This window comes from Bombus impatiens, unplaced genomic scaffold (assembly GCF_000188095.3).
Source record: "Bombus impatiens unplaced genomic scaffold, BIMP_2.2 scf_0859, whole genome shotgun sequence".
Classification (NCBI taxonomy): Eukaryota; Metazoa; Arthropoda; class Insecta; order Hymenoptera; family Apidae; genus Bombus; species Bombus impatiens.
Window position 1 is genome coordinate 141,712 of NT_177278.1, and position 16,780 is coordinate 158,491.

The following is a 16,780-nucleotide window of genomic DNA, read 5'->3' on the forward strand; positions in this document are numbered from 1 at the left end:
AAGAAAAAATTCAATACATTGCCAAATGTATTTACGACATTGCAGTTGTGATTAAATAACAATAAGATATAATCTTCACTCTACACAAGCATTTTTAATGCGTCCCTTATCAATACGTCTTTAGTTTTTATTAGTTTTTAATTTTGAAATTGTTTATATATGTTATTGGACAGTTCTATTCTCGGAAAGTGTCGATATAGCATTAGTAAAACATGTAATAAAGCATAAGAAGAATGCATTAATTTCCGAATTATTAAAATTAAATAAAACTATGTACAAACGCTATAATACAAGATAATTAGTGAGAGAAAGATTAGTGAATGATTATTGTTAATACATTTCAGTCAAACGGCTATTAAAAACCATTTTCATTAAGTGTTAGTATACAAAATTACATAAAAAGAGGAAGAAGAGTTTTGTCATAATTCATTTGGTATATTTCTCACAGCTGCAACTATGTCTAAAAATTCACCTTCCTGCAGCGTAGTGTATATAACTAGGCTAAGTCACGTTTCTTCTCCGGTTGCAAATAGACAAAAATGTTAGAAATAAAAAGCTTTAAAAATTGTTCGTTCTCTAAAATCACGCTTTTTTTCAAAAGTACTTTACGGAAACTGTTACTAACAACACATATGTATCACGCAATTGAATATTATAATTTTGTATAACAATATTTTTTAACATACATAAATTATCCTTACATACCTCTATATCAATAGATATATATTATATCAATACAGGGTGTCTCAGTATTGATGGTACAACCGTGGATGGGGTGATTGCACATGAAGAAATAAGTCAAAAATATGGAATACGTTTTTTACATTTGAGGCTTTGTTTTCGGGAAAATCGATATCGAATTTCCACCGACTACGCATGCACTTCACTAAGTCGTGGTTCAATGGAACACGATACAAACTATATTCGTAGGTTTATGAATAATAATAAAATATGTCATTCTTAAGATTTACTTATTTAATGGAAATTAAATTATATTTGGTACTGTAACTTGGTGTCCGCGATCACCGGATTTTTCACCCCTTGATTTTTATCTATGGGGTCATATTAAATCAACAGCTTATTCCGAAGACAACACAAGTCTTCCACAATTAAAAGCGAGGATCATTTTGGCCTACGAAGAGCAAAAAACCGAAAATACGTAGAAAAGCGTGCATGAAAATTTAATTCGGAGAACATACTTGTGTATGCAGTATGGTGGCCAGCATATTCAACAATTTCTCCATTAATAAAATAAATCTTAAGAATTACATGCTTTATTATTACTCATAAATCAACGACATATAGTTTGTATTGTGATCGACGATAATAACCACGATAAGAGTAATCCAGGTTTAACCACGACATAGTCAAGTGCATGCATAGTCGGAGGAAATTCAAAGTCGACTTTCTCAAAAACGAAGCTTCAAATGAAAAAAATTTATTGCACATTTTCGATTTATTTTCTAATGTAGCTCCACATTTATACCATAAATACTGGAACACCGTATATATCATCAGCTAAGATGCTTGAAAGGTGATTACTTCGATTAAAATATTACAAGTAAATATCTTTACTAAAGGAGATGCTTAACTGCATTTTTATTGTGTTTGTTATTACTTTTTCATTGTTTTCACGAAGCTGAAGTTAATTCTTAATTATTGCTGTGCAATCTACTGTAATCTCTGATTCAATGATTTAGGTTTTTTTAGAGAATAAAATGAATGTGAGTACTATCTTACTTTTTACAAAAAAAGTGCAAAAGACGCAAGATAGATAAACGTAATATGATCATTAAATTATTTATCTAATATTTTTTTATGAAGAATAATGAAAGGATTCGATTCATGCAGAAATAAAATATATTTTATTTGTTTTATAGTAATTACACGATACATATACAACTTTACATTTGTAAAAATATTCTGTCTAAATCATTCCTGTTTCTTCTAACAATATCCTACTATTGTACTGTTCGCTGCGCTTAATCCGCTAAGGGGAGTCACACACGACAAAGAAAATAATTTTTAGTTTATTAGTGATCCAGAAGATATAAATCTTTCTGAATAATTCGATGAAAAATTTTTAAATTCCGAGTACGAGAGGTACATAATCTTTAATTTTTTTAATTGATTTAAATAAATCTCTGCTCCATTTTCATCTATTTCTATACATCGTTTTAGAATCTAAAGTAACAAATAAAATACAACTTTTTACAATGATTTTTAACACATTATCAAAACTTATAAAAGAAAAGACTTTGGGAATCCAGATTGAAAAAATCAATGTTCATAATTTTTCAATAACACTTTATTCAAAATTCAAAATATAATTATTTTTCTAAAAAATTTAAACAAAGATTATGTTTCCAATTTATTCGCTATTGCATATTAACTGAGTACTTAGCCAACGAAAATTTAATTAAAAGAGCTTCAGTGATTTGGAAGAAAATGGGTCATGTAGCAAGAAATTTTCCTATGTTAGCTGGTTATGTGTTTCCTTAACGTACGCCTCCCTAATGTTACATAAGATGAAAGCTTCGGTTTTTGCAAAAAAAAAAAAAAAAAATGCACAGATGCAATCTTCTACAAAATATATTTATTTAATACAAATTATTTTATCTTATAGTAAAAACATCTCATTACGTTGATAAAGTGTTCAAGCTTTTAAAGAATTTATGATATTTACTATCCTACGTTCACCTTAGAAACGCTTAAAACTCTAAAGGGTAGTTAGGTTATCGAGCTTTCTTCATTCGCATAGAAACAATTCATGCGACAGGAAATAGAAGCTTGGCAAGCAATTGGATTACCGATTACTCTGCGCAGCATTTCCGTGTACGGCCTATAGTTTACAAGCAATTAAGTGGGCCGCACAACAGTAAATGCAAACCCTTGATTATACTCCATTTATCAACGCTGTGCTCTTAACCAGAACCCATCAAGTCGTAGGTGTGCTCTCAATTGGCTCACTGGATGCAGAAGGATTACGCTTGCCGTCAGGATGGCCAATTATGTCGTCAGACTGACCACGTAGGTACTACGAACGTATCAACTCTGATTGAGACATGTCTGATAAAGACCGTTTTCTATCGATTTTCTCAAATTAGTTTGATCTTCAAATGCTGATTTTAGAATCTACAACCTGGGTACATTATTATTATGGCATCTCATCTATTTGTTTAGTTTCTTTAGAAAGTAAATAATATGCATTCGTTAATTATTTAGTAATTTTCGGATTTTCTGATATCTTTATCTTCTTTTCCTTTCATTTTTAATTAGATTAAACCGCTGTGAGATAATAATAGATTTATCTTTTGAAGTGAAGCGCAATAATTTGTCGCAAATCTATTAATTTCTAAGGATATTTCCGAATTTTCCTACGTTCCCTTTCTAATTTTTAAATTAGAAGAAATTGTTGCAAATTAACAGTAATGCTACGTCGTTAATCTTCTATAATCAGAATTTTAATTGCTTAAGAAAGACAAAGATTGTAACACATTATAGTTTCTCAATTTAATCTGAAATTTGGAAATTCATAACCGTTATATCTCATTTAATTTTAATAAAATAACATAGTGCAGTAAACTAAAATGTAATAAATATAAATACATGAATATAAACATAAGGGTTATAAAGGGCTAATTAATATAACTAATTACATAGTATTTTAAAGCTCGGAAGCCTTTCATCATATAGAATCTAATAATAACAATGTAGTAATAATATTCCATTAATATGTTAATAATATTGCAATAGTAACTTGAACACATTATTGTATGTGTGTGCGTGTATGCGTGCGAATATTATTTATATGATTTAAATATTATTCAATAAAATAATGTTTCATAAAAAATAATACAGTTTCTGACATATACCAGAAATTTTTATGGACACTGTATGAACAAATGCACAAACATTTAAGATATTAAAAAATAACTCGAATAGGAAAGTGAATTCTATAATTAATAAGAAAATAAAAATCTTTTATTTATAAATAGTGTAGCAATCTGTTTTAGCACCAAATACATATTCAACCCGAAATTTAATGAACTTCAAAATACTAATAATTTTCCTTAGATTCAGTTCAACTTTATGAATTTAGCTTTTACAGTTTACAAACTCAACACTTCTCACAACATTAATTATGAAAGGAAAGACTAATTTTCCTTAAACAAATTCTGAAACTTTCCCAATCACTTATTTTTATTTTTATCGCAATTCACATTTTGTATATCATGAATAGAATAAAGTATATCCATATTATTCAAATACACAAGTGGAGCATAAATGTTCTTGCTCTTTTAACGGTCTAACTTATAAGTTGCTCTGTTCCATCCTGTTGTCGCTTTGAGCCATCAAATAAAGCCGTGTCGACCCAACCAATTTTCGTATCAGTGCCACTTCAAGATTATCGGTGCAAGAAGGCAATTTTATACCGGACGTCAGGCCATTTCTATGTTGTCTGCAAAGTCGCGCGACACCTGACGAAAAAGAACACTTTAGCCTTTAGGATTACTTTATCAATATATTCTTCAAGACAGACATCTGTTTAGATAACGAACGAGCTTCTCGATATTTTTGGCAAAGTAAATTCAATAAAAATATGTAAATAAGAAAATTATATTCCGTTTATGTTTATATAAGTTGTAAAATCTTTCTGTAATATCGTGCAACTTCACAACAGTATATATAGATTGCCAATCACAAGTATTAAAACATTCATTTGTTATGTTTATTCAAAGATTCTGACAAAGTTTATTTTATTTAATATACTCTATTATAAGATACATATTGCGCAAATTATATATTAGATTTATAAACATGATAATTAGCCTCCAAATATAGCATTATAAAATATTTCTAAAATATAAAATTATTATAAGGGAAAAAAGACAAATGTTTCGCTATCTGAGAATTCACTTATTTTGATAATCATATCTTTCCATTAGTTGTTTCCAAATGTTGGCAAATTGAACGAAAATATTTACATATTAAACCAAATTTCACGTAATGATTCCTACAAGGTAGCCGTACAATTAAACATACATACATATATATATATAATTTTGTATTTTTAATCGTGCGCCTATTATAAAATATATATAAATTATTATTATTATATTATTCATATAAATTATTGTTTAATTTGCGTAAAAGTTCAGGCACGGTAACTATTGTAGTAACGGTAAAGTGCTAGCTGAAGTGTTAGCTGGTTATGGGACGCCTAGATGCCATGCAACGCCAATAAAGTACCTAAATACGTGCATTAACCTTAAATTCGTTTTGGTTGGTCAAGTCGGAATTTTTGGAGGTTCTTAGTGAATATTAATTTACCAATCTCCTTTTCCTGCTGACTGCACGGCCATCGATTTTCTATTCGACCGGGGATTTTATTATTTCACGTTCATATTTTATAACAAAAGTTTCAATTACTCGATTCAAGGTAGGACGAAAATAAAATTCTCTTCACGCAGGATGTGTCCAATCATTTCATAATCGGAGAGGACAATAAACAATTACGAACGATAGAGAACGAAACTAACAAACAATTCAATTTATTTGTTTAATGAATAGCTTTGCAATTTGTCGAAGAAGTTATTTAATTATTCTGCTACTTCTATTCTTCGTTCTGCTTTTTTATTTAAATATCTTGTTGTTAAAATAGTTTTGTAACATACACAAATGTTCTTTTATATCTATTTTATCGAAGATTATTCCTTTGCATTTACAAATTTTCGATTTTTCGCATAACTTTTTAATACGTTTTTCTATCGAATTGTATTTCGATAAAAATATTTGAATCTTTAACTCTATAGTTCTACATCGAACACTATTCAATCTTTTCAATTGTGACATACAAATGTGTTGATCTCATAATGGTATATCAACCTAAATTTGTTACAAGATATGGAACTATAACAATACATTTTAATTACGAATAACATTTAAGAATAATCTGTTATTTCCAGATACATTCGTGATGCCTATTTACATTATGTAGGTATATTCGCTTATTGCGAACAACATTGACATAAATCTACAGTTCGAAACAAAGTTTAAGGATAAAGTTCAAAATTAAATTTAAAGTACAACGAACGTTTCAGCTGATGTTTCATACCTTAATAGGGTAGATGGAGTCGATCAGTCGTTTTTTGTTCCCAATGGCGATGAAGAACGCGGCACAATAATTTTGTAACGAAACAAACTATTACGCTGTCTAAAGGTGAAATAAAGATACAAAATCACAACTTTCGATTAACTCAATTATAAACTTCAACTACACGATTCGAATTATAACATGAATTGTATACATGAGTCATATATATTGTATAGAGCTATATTAGAGCAATTATATCTTCGTCTTTTTTGTTGAGATAAAAAATTGTAGGAGGAAAAAATTGGTTGGGCGAATATCGTGATTCATGTTTTCTCCCTTCAAGGGAGATTCTATTCTTCCCGAGTTTTCAAGATCCTCGATGATTTTTCAATAATGATGCCATATTATCATCATCGCATTTGTGTGGTTGATAAAAAACGGATTGTAAACATGTACATGTTGCTCCTGAAATGACCTTGAGTAAAAATTTCATGATAATTTGGAATTAATGAATTCATGTAAGATATCGAGCATTTTCTCACTTTTGCCCAAAATTCTTATTGTTTTATAAAAAGGTTTGATATCAACTTCATCATTTTCAAGAACCCAATAAATTATGTTCTTAAGAATGAACTTCGTTTGATGACACTTTTGGTGTTATTAATTCTAACGTTTATAAAGATCATACAAATCGAAGCATAATCCTTATCGAGGCAATCGAACATTTCTCTGCCTTATTTGTCTCACTATGGTCGACTATCGTAACTAATAGTCGAGAAGAAAAGATTGAAATGATGCTAATTTATGGAGACGTTGGTAGGAATTCTGTGGATGCACAGCGGCTTTACCAATGCTCCAACTATGATCGTACGTGACAGATCATCATTCCATTGTGCCATATATGAAAATGTCTCGGAAATAATGGAGATCACATCGAATATATCTTGTATAACAATACAAATTTGGGGAACAAATAAGAAAATGTTCGATTTCTTACTTCCCTTTAAATTATCATGAAACTTCTACTCAAGGTTATTCTACAATCAACTTCTATATTTGTGAAATTTTTTTTTATTAGCTACGGTAATACCATGGTAAAAATATGCCATTACTATTTAAAAATCATCGATAACCTTGAAAACTCTAAAAAAATGATTTTAATGCAAAATAATTACGATATTCGCTGTTCGAAACCAACAAGTTTTCCTCGTACATTTTTTTGTATCTGCACAAATAACGAAGATATAAAAGTGTATAAGATAAACTGAACATTTTATATACTAATCTATAATTTTTCATTCTCTTACATTGCCAATAACCTATGTAAAATTGCAAAAATAAAAATAAAAATAAAGAAATACAAGAAAAATCGACAGTTAGATTCCGCGCTTATTTTCATCAATATTCTTCGGTCGTTTATCCGTCGAAGCGAAAAGCATCGTCGAAACAATAGCCGTCGACCAGTCACGTTCATTGTCGACGTTATTTGTCAGCATAACGAATATCATCGATGTCGATAGAGCAGATATCTCTCAACTGATGCTAGCTGTCACGCGATTTGCCGGCGTAACGACGCGTTTGCGAGGGACACCTGTCGTCGGCATGTACTTGCTTGCAAAACTATTCCTGTGGACAAACCGCGAAACGGGCATCCGCATTATGCTCTTTTATTACCGCTGTCCTCGTTATGTTTTGTCCGATGCACTAGAATGATTATAAACTCGTTGATTGCCCTGGTTGATCCTGATTCGACATTGAATTCGGCTACTTTTCGTTTCCGAACCGTTTTCCTGTTTGTAATCTAGAATATGAGACGTGTTGGGTATTTGAGAGAAAATGTTTGACGTAGTTTTGAAGCAAGCCCTAATCGTTTCGAGCAATGAATTTATGAAGGTATAAATCTACATAATTTAAAAAATTTATAACGATTATGTAAGACAATAAGTAGCTTTATGAAGTGAAAGATTCGAACACTCACCGCAAAGATTAAATTCCAAAAAGGAAAAACGTGAGGACGTAATGGGACAATTATCGAAGAGAGAGGTTATGAAATTCGTTACAGTTCATAAGAATAATTCAATAGCGATATGATTTTCTTATTAACCTTCCTGCGGCAGATGTCTCTGGCTGATGATCAAAAGCTATTACGCTCGTGTAGATGACACAACGTCGAAAGAATCTCCATCCTATGACGTCCATTAAATTAACATGTTACTGGAAGTTATAAATGAATTTGTCATCTGTTCTCTGTCGGGACATTTTGTCAGACGAATTATTATTTCTTTATATCAGCGAATTATGTCATCTTTGATAATTTATACACTATCGCCTAAAAGATTGGATTCGCTTACAATATTTATGATTTATAAAAATAAATAATTTATGAAAAGAGAACAAAGAATAATGTAATTCACCATGTCTTTGATATATTTATTAAAGATCTTTCCATTGTATCCACTGTATCGTCATGTTCGTATTTTATTTCCGCAAGCCCTTATTTTATTACTTTATTCTTCAATTGATATATGTAACTCATGCACAATAATTTACTTAATAATATTAGTAAATTGACACGTTGTAAACTGTAAATTATAGATTTCTCTTTCACGATCTTGCAATGTTACATTATGTTTATAAACATAAGGAAAAAGTAAACAAGAAAATGATGAAGAGATAATTATAGGTTAACCCTTATAATCTACTGGTTCAAACACCAATGACAGAATTTAGATTGAAATAGACAAAAAATCTCCAATCCTGTGTAGAATTTGAATCTGATTTATAGAATCATTTATATCATTATCATTATATATATATGTATATGATTCTATAAATGATATATATATATATATATATATATATATATATATATATATATATATATATATATATATATATATATATATATATATATATATATATATATATATATATATATATATATATATATATATATATATATATATATATATATATATATATATATATATATATATATATATATATATATATATATATATATATATATATATATATATATATATATATATATATATATATATATATATATATATATATATATATATATATATATATATATATATATATATATATATATATATATATATATATATATATATATATATATATATATATATATATATATATATATATATATATATATATATATATATATATATATATATATATATATATATATATATATATATATATATATATATATATATATATATATATATATATATATATATATATATATATATATATATATATATATATATATATATATATATATATATATATATAATCGTTAGCACAATGGGTAAAAGACTGATAGGTTTTCGATAATACTCAATAATATAATAGGAGAATTAATAATATGAATGCTAAAAGAAATTAAGGCAATAATCGAAAGCGAGACATAGATGGGAGATAGATTGTATTTTGTTAAACATAGTTGGTCAGATTGTTATTATATTGAGTAATATAATACTTTCGTCTACAGTTTTAAATGATCATAATTTTGCAAAGTTTTAATTATTTTCTAATAATTTTTTCTGATTATATTTAATTATCTTTAAGTATTCTAACATGTACTTATGAATAGGGATATATCAATCTCGAGTAATTTCAATTACAAGACTTTTCAGTGCCAAATTATTCTAAAACATTTTAACTTATGAGAGAAAATTAGCATGAATACAATGTAGATCCCAGACTTAATAGAAGATTTGAGGAAAGCTAATCTACCTAAATAGATGTAGATTTCGCTCAAAGTGAAGTCCTTGTATGGAATTTAAAGTGAATACTGCATAAACTGTATAAACGTAAATCAAACTGAACTAAGATAATATATATGAGCTGAAACTAGATGAAATTAAACAATGAATGATAAACTCGAAACATCCTGATCACATAATCGACATTTAACCCTAATTCAATTTAATTCAGTATTATCCTTCTGTATTATTTGATTTAGTACTATATAGCAAAATTCATAATCGAAATATATCGATTGCAAAAACAATTTCTCATAATTTGTTGCGAGCCTAATTGAATTTAAACAAAGCATTGTGTTATGGGTTGTAGAAAATTTCCAATTTACCATAATTGTACTGATTTTCAATCTTATTTTATGCACGAGAGTAATAGATATAACAATTAATAATGTAGAAATACTGTTTGGAAAGTTTTAAAGAACAGGGACCATGTAAAGCATATTTATATGTATATTCAGAAATTCAAAAAAAATAGCTAAATTACATTACTGCACAAAAAATGTCATTCGGAGATTCAGTATTATTAGTATTATAATTTGCTTAAAAATAAAAATAAAAATTTATTTGAAGCAACATCATATGATTCGCTACATTTCTATTCTTCTATAAATATGTTGCTGGATAGTATATACATAGTTAGTTACAGAATTCTACATGCACTCGCCGCATTTTATATATCTAATTTAGTGGGAGAAAGTAAAAGCATATGTATTTTGTTACAGTATCCTATGTCATATACTTTTACACGCGTACAAAATATGTTTGAATTCGCTTAGTATGTTACTCTATTTTCAGATGAAACTAAAAAAATGTAAATTTTTAGTTTACGAAGGTTCTGAAACGAAATTACATCAGAAATTATACAAAATTTCATTATGTTCAGATGTTTGTAGGTTTATAAAATATCGATATAATGTTAAATATACCTTTTTTATTACTTTATGGAACTATAATAGATGTATACATATATACTTTTGTGAACTTGTATTTTGTATTTTTGTGCTTTCTCTTCTTAATATGTGTCATCCTAAAAACACGGTATCGATAAATATAACTTATTTTGAAATGAAAATTTCTAATCAATTTAAAAACCATAGGAATTAATACTTTTAATGCAATGAATACTTCACTCAATATAATCAATATTCTCAATATCCTTTTTGAAATTTTATCAATTTATTAATTCAGGTCTGAGAACCTGCTGCCCATGGTCTTTCAAGATAATTTTGCCACGTTTATATTCATAAAGAAAAATGGACTGAAAGTTGTATTTCTGTATGTTGCACTTTAAAAGAAATACAACATAATTAAGAATGTCATGAAACCAGTGAGTCGAATAATATAGTATCTGCTGAAGTCTTTCGAACGAAATAATACACAAATGAACACGATTGTCGAATGTTCTATAATCTAAAATAACTGAAATACGATTTGCATGAAAAGTCGCGTCTATTATGCGACATAATAAAAGTCGAAGATGCACTAATTCAGAAGACAAAATTAAGATTGGAAGACATGACAGAAACGACCTTTGTATATGTTTATTTTCTTTTCTACAGTAGATTAAAGAATATCGTAACTGTTTGGTTTTTGTTCAATATATTTCAACTTTGAAAATAAAATATTCGTTATATTATATAATTCTTATAACTATACCTGCAATTATAACACAGAATAATTATATGTAATTAAATTTTAAAGTTATGAATCTTCTGGCAGAGACTTTTTAAGAACCATATAATTTTCATTTGAGAATAAATCAAGATATAAATAAATTTTCATAATATCGATTTCATCATACTGTGAGTTTAACTTCCGATTATCATTACAGTGCACTATTATCTAAAAAGTAAAAAAAAGTGACTTGAATTACTTTTATTATAAGCCTTCCAGTTATATTCGATCATCGATTCATTGAACATTCACTTAGGAGAGAATATCAGGTCATTTTATGAGTTTTATTTCTGTTAATATTTCTACCTAAAATTATTCCTTGTTTATCCCTAATTTATAAAATTTATGTGATTTAAAATTTGTACATAATTTCCTTCTTGAAAACTCGAGTTATCTTCACGTGTTCTTATAGCCAAAGATTTCGGTTATTACCTTTCTCTACTGCCAATCTTCTCAAAATTAGCTTCTATTAAATATTAAATCTTCAAGATGAAATGCTAGTGACAAACATATAATAAATAAATAAATATTAATAGAGAAATAATGACAAAATAATCCAATACGTTCACAGAAAATATGCAGCGCAGAAAAGGTGGTTCACAGTTAATTCAATTACAACGAAAAATCGAACAGAGCCAACTACAGCGAACCAAAAACCGCATCTCCTGTAAAAGGAAACCTTGGATACGGATTTATTCGCAAGTCAGCATTTCCCTTCGACGTTCCAACTCGACGACCTCCATCAATCGAGCCTCAGAATGTGAATGTACAACCTTTTCCTCTTCTGCGCGTGCATATTTACATTCCACGTGAAAATTTAAGAAGGCGGACCACTGTAAAGCACGCGATCGTCTGACGCAGAGTCGATTCAACAGCTGCGCTCGCGCAGAAATTTATGTGGCCGAGAAAAATATCCGTGGAAAGGAGGGAAGCGACATTTGGATGGCTCGAAATAAACGGTGAAAAGAGGGTTCCTGTTGCGTGGCAGCTGCTGCGGCCGTCGACTTGAATGAGGAAGTTTCGCCTTTTCCCGCGACCATTCACCAATTCTCACTGTAGTTTTCCAATATAAAATCGAGATAAGATAATCGGAAGTACAATTTGCCAGCGAATTTTATCATGACAGATTAATCTAGCATTTAAAAGTTTATTAGGAAAAAATGCCCTTTCTCAAGATGAAAATAAAGGGCCTCGATTATCCGAACTGATTACTGATAAAAAAATAATCAAATTTTTCGGATAATCAACCAACTAAATGCGTTTCATATTGAAAATAATATAGATCATTTACTGTATCTTATTACGTACATATGTACTTACATATGTATATCTTAATCATTCTCTTCTTGATCTTCTAATCTGTCTTTTTAATCTCTCTGAATATTTTGTTTAAATTAGTAGTTCTGTAGAATTAACTTTCTTGTTATCTTACACCAATTACTGTTGTTATGAATGCTTCTGATTTATGTCCATCGTTGTTTTTGCTACTGTGAAATTTCCTTTTTATTCGTTAAATAGTTTCTTTGTAACTGACATATCTAACGATGAATTGGAAACGATAACCTAATTGATATAGTTAAGCATATTTAAAATATCTATTTTATTTTACTGTTCGATATTGTTCGGATAATCGAATATTCAAGTAAGAGATGTTTGAATGTTCAAATGTTAAAACAGTTAAAAACTGTTCGGTAAATCGAGATTCTATTCTAATAATACTGAATTTCTTCTTAACCACTAATGCTGTCAGCTAAATACAATACATGACAAAAACTCAATTTTCTTACTCGAATTCTTAAACATCTGATATCCATATATTTGCAGCGCTTTCGTGCGAGCAGCATTCCGAATTATTGATTTTTTCTCGGTTGAAAGCCGCAAAAGTATACTTCGCCGTTAGTCTATAAATTGTCGTTTTCTATTCTCGCGAGTACATGAATATTCACGAGCGGCTCGCGGTAGCTTTTTGCTCGGGAAACTTTTTTCCTGACCATGATGCGGCAGACTAGAGGCCTGTTGACACTAATAAATATGTCAGCTGTTGATTAGGATTATACAGTCGTTTCTTTGTTGTCACGGCCGATTTTAGTGACCCGAAATGTAATTGTTCGATGATGCAACGAACGGTACGGCGATTGCTTTTTTCCCGATCCAATAGTTTTATCGTGGTCTCAGCTGTGATAATTATACTCATAATATCGTTAGAGAAAATATCGTGGTCACGCACGATAATGCATGGATGCTGTTGCGTAGTCGACACCATTAATTGTTTCTTACTTTTTATTAATAATTTGATATAAAATTACAGAAATACATTATGAGGTTAATTCCGAACATTCATTCATTTTCCATTACTTCTTCTCATCTCGAAATAAACTCTTGTATGCTTAATAAAATTTCTGCATTTTAGGATCTGATCAAAATTTTATGATAAAAATTTTACATGTAGAACTCGCAAATCTATCGAATTAATATTTTTAGTTGTCACTGTTGCTTTATCTCTTTCATGAAATTCGAGACACTACAGCAACATACTTTTATCATTCTACTAACCTGCTTGCAATTTGCACTTATTAAAAATTAAATACTAATTAAGAATATAAGTAATTAAAATAGAATGTGGTTTCGACAGATAGAAAATAGTTCTTCATTGAAAGTTGATTATGAAATAAGGATAAGACTTATGTAGATACGTAAAACATATTACACTTCCTATAATACTTGATTCCATTGCATGCTATGTCTATTCCTAGATTATGACTATCTATATAAATGTATATTTTGATGGAAAGTTGATAATGATGTGAAACTAAGGACTTTTTGGATTAAATCGCACTAATATCATATATTGTTGTTGTTTTTTTTTAATTGCTCAAACTATAAGTTACAAATTACGTATCGGTATGAATACATTTTTCTGCACAATAAGAACAATAGCACAAATGAAACTTCACAAGTAAATTTTATAAATTACGAATTAACTGACTATTTCAGGTTACTACAACGATAATCATAAACAATTATTGAATAATTATAGATTCGTTAGATACATAGAGACAAATTATAAGTTATGTATTATAGAATTATATTGCTTATAACTTGCAAAATGGTAACAATTACTTGTACAAAAATTCTATAAGCCACGACAATTCAAAGGTTGCAGAACCTTCTTGATGTAATATTCATTATTAGGTAATATTATTAGTTTAAGTTCTAACTTGTAGGATTCTAGAGATTATTTATGTAACAGAATTTTATAATCCTAAAATTGTTGCAGCTTATAGAATTTTGTTATAGAAACAGTTGTTACTATTCCACAAAGCACAGGTTAAACCACTAATATTATTAGCGAACTGCAGATTTTTAAGCAAAATGATAATAAAAATATCACTTACTTCTATTAAATATATTAATAAAAATAATATTACTTAAAAAATGAAACTTCAATAGAGATTTATCTCATCTACTAAATATTACAACGTATGCTTTGATTTTGATACCTTACATATTTTTTTATGGTACGTACATTCTGCAAATTTTTGCATCTTTAAAGTTTCCATAAATGTATAAATATCCATAGACTGATAATGGCGCAAGATTATAACTTGTTTCACTGTGAAACAAGAAATGTTTGAGACTTGTACAATTTGAATACATAATTCGTATTCTCAGAATTTTCATACACAGCATTACTGCTGATGTAAATACACCAATACTAGTGAATCCTTTATATTTTAAGCACATAAACATTCGCAGTCTAATTATATGTCGTAATTTTTGAAAAACGTTCGCAACAATATACAGTCCTTTTATCAGCAACGTCGATCAAAAGTCATTATTCACTGAGCCACGATATCTCTTCCTTTCGAGATTGAAGCGACTAGCAAAGGACGATAGCATTGCAACGAGCAATTTCTGAAAGTTGGCAATCGGCCGTTGCATCGTGCCAAAACGAAACATCAATACGTTCGAGTTTCGTGGCGATATATCGAACGGCGTTTTTCTACTCGCGTTCTTTCCAGTTACCCTGGATTTAGAAGATTTAAAGGTTGCTTGAGTTATAACATCTCGTTTGCAAATTGTTTGTTCAACATTTTATAGAAGAACAAGAGCAACGTATGGAAAGTATATTTCAATTATTGTTGTGACGTAGTTAGATATTACTTTATTTTGTTCGATGTTCAAAATATGAGCCACGGACGTCAAAACATCTTTACACACAATAAGTGAACGAAAAAATGTACAAAATATATGAAATATTCAAAATATAATATTTATTATAATATTGATAATATTAATAATAGATGAGAAAATAATTTTTGACATAGGTCCCATTTTTTTAATTATTTATAAAAATATGAATTTAAGTAAATATTCGCAGTCTGCTTATGGTATTTCAGCAGTCACCAATAATGTGTACAAAGTATATTAAATTACATGTTTTCAAAACGATGATGGATAGAGCATAATGTAAACATTACCTAAGCAGCTCGGACATCCATCTTATCACAACTATATTATTTTTTGTGGAGGTTAAAATCTGCTGTTTATAATGAAATTTCTGCAACACTAGGTAATACGAAAGAATGAATTTAAAATATATGCGTTGCAGTATGAACTGCGGGAGTGCCATAAGATTGCAGGCAGAAATGTGTGAATTGATTGCATGTGTGAACATCGGACAGAATAAGGTAATTTAAATTTACATGTATTGTAAAAAACAAGTCTTAATATGCAACAAAATTTAAGTTAAAGTTCTTTATTGACAAGACTTCTTGAATTTCTGGTAATTGAAAGCTTATACAAAAATTTATAGCTTTTTACAATTTCTGCTAGGAGTACCGAATCGTGTAATTATCAATTTAGTAATATTTCAATATGTCTTATTGCATAAATTCATTATAATTTTACAATTACATTAAAATATGATGATTCGATTCTACAAAAATTCGTCAACCATATCTTTGAACCTTTTTTTTTGTACATGGAAAAATCCTCGTGGATACTCCTCTGTTCTAATAATCGCGTAACAGCAGCGTAGTGTCGGACTCGTACCGACTAAAACTCCACGATGACCATCCTACGCGTATGACAGGAGTATTCCAGGAACCTCTTATGAATTAACTTCTGTTGCACGCCCTTCCCGCGGCCTCTTGTTAGAGCCAGTCTTAATAATTCCTGACTATTGAATTAGTGTTAGGGGGGGGGG